Here is a 2,068-nt window from a genome sequence, read left to right as displayed (position 1 = left end):
CGCCCCTTACGCTCATCTTGTTCGCAAACCTCCTTTTGTTACGGCATCTTAAACCTGAGTTTGGTTTTGTTTGTTTTTTCTTTTCTCCCGACATTTTCAGGGTTCTCTACTCCTGGCATTTCTTCCTTGACGCCTCAGGTTTCTTTCATTTGTGTTTTCTGCCTGCGTTCTTTGCCTTTTTCCTTCACACACCGTATTTTTTTTTGCATGTCAGCATGTGTGTTCTAACATGGGTGCGAGTGACCCAGCTCATTGCTTTGTGCTAACTGATTTTCTCTTTTTCCCAGATCATGTTTGAGACCTTCAACACCCCAGCCATGTACGTGGCCATCCAGGCCGTGCTGTCCCTGTACGCCTCTGGTCGTACCACTGGTATTGTTATGGACTCCGGGGACGGTGTCACCCACACCGTGCCCATCTACGAGGGTTATGCTCTGCCCCACGCCATCCTGCGCCTGGACTTGGCTGGCCGTGACCTGACAGACTACCTCATGAAGATCCTGACAGAAAGAGGCTACAGCTTCACCACCACGGCCGAAAGGGAGATTGTCCGTGACATAAAGGAAAAGCTGTGCTACGTCGCCCTGGACTTCGAGCAGGAGATGGCCACTGCCGCCTCTTCCTCCTCCCTGGAGAAGAGCTACGAGCTGCCCGACGGCCAGGTGATCACCATCGGCAACGAGAGGTTCAGGTGTCCAGAAGCCCTCTTCCAGCCCTCCTTCCTGGGTAGGTGTGGGCCGGGGTTGCCTCCTCGGTGTGGGGCTGGCGTGACCAAAACGAGGTGCTGCGTTGGGTGCTAACGAGCCTGCGGCTCTTCTCCCCAGGCATGGAGTCCTGCGGCATCCACGAGACCACTTTCAACTCCATCATGAAGTGTGACGTGGACATCAGGAAGGACCTGTACGCCAACACGGTGTTGTCCGGAGGCACCACCATGTACCCTGGCATCGCTGACAGGATGCAGAAGGAGATCACAGCCCTGGCGCCCAGCACGATGAAGATCAAGGTAAGAAACGCTCCCTCATCTCACGGCGGGGGGAGGCGGGGGAAGGCTGGGCCGCTCTGACCGTCGCCGCTCTCCTCTTGCAGATCATCGCCCCGCCTGAGCGCAAATACTCCGTCTGGATCGGCGGGGCCCATCCGTCTGGATCGGTGGCTCCATCCTGGCCTCGCTATCCACCTTCCAGCAGATGTGGATCAGCAAGCAGGAGTACGACGAGTCCGGCCCATCCATCGTCCACCGTAAATGCTTCTAAACGGACTGCTGGCGGGTGCGCCGCGCCTGCTGCATGAGTTGTCTCACTAGTATATGTTTGCCCAGGCAAATCTATACACCTCATGCTAGCCTCATAAAACTGGAATAAGCCTTCTTTCAAAAGAAAACTTGCCCTTGGAAAGTCTGTACCTGATGTTAAACAAATGTCAGCACTGGATGGTCGAGCTGTCACTTGATTTGACCTTGTTATTTGAGTTAACCGTTCCCTCGGTGTACACCTGAGCAAAATACCCTGTACAGATCGGCTCCCGGCCGCGGGGCTGGCGTGGCACCTGGCCTCGGAGGAGAGCCCACGCCTGACCAGGGCTCCCACAGCTCGTGACACTGACAGTGGCCCATCTCCCCGCGCCCCGGGCTGGGACCGGTGTGTACAGGGTATTTGGAGTCAGACTTTGCTGTACATCCAGTGTGGAGTATTCCAGATTTCCTGTAGAGGCTGGTAGGAGTCCATCGAGAATTCACTTCTGTCGCTGCCGTTCTAGCAAGGTGGGGAACCCGTCCCGCATCCGAGCCTTATGAACCAGTCTTCATTCTCCTCCCCACCTGTATCCCAGTCGACATCACGGGGCTGAAGTTACTCAACTTGAGTTGCTGAAACTTTGCATTTACACCTGTAAATTTATGCATCGTTTAATTTATGTAAGATTTTTGTACGTTGCCTTAATGTTCTCACATGACGGTAGGAAACCAAAATTTGTAAGTCATCCTAAAGTTGAGAAATTGTAATGCCCAACAACACATCATTGTGTAAGGAAAAATAAAAAAGCGCTGCAGTAAACTCCACCTGGGGCT

General features: G+C 53.7%; 1 pseudogene across 1 annotated transcript; it reads left to right on the top strand.

The window, feature by feature from the left end:
* The first annotated feature begins 287 nt into the window (after positions 1-287).
* On the top strand, positions 288-1,516 carry LOC104156782 (annotated as a pseudogene). The gene is made up of 3 exons (XR_696453.1): positions 288-726; positions 825-1,006; positions 1,090-1,516. The product of XR_696453.1 is annotated as an actin, cytoplasmic 1-like (transcript).
* The last annotated feature ends 552 nt before the right edge of the window (positions 1,517-2,068 follow it).

This window comes from Cariama cristata, unplaced genomic scaffold, assembly GCF_000690535.1.
Source record: "Cariama cristata isolate BGI_N322 unplaced genomic scaffold, ASM69053v1 scaffold32145, whole genome shotgun sequence".
Taxonomy (NCBI): Eukaryota; Metazoa; Chordata; class Aves; order Cariamiformes; family Cariamidae; genus Cariama; species Cariama cristata.
This window is presented reverse-complemented; position numbering and strand designations above follow the sequence as displayed.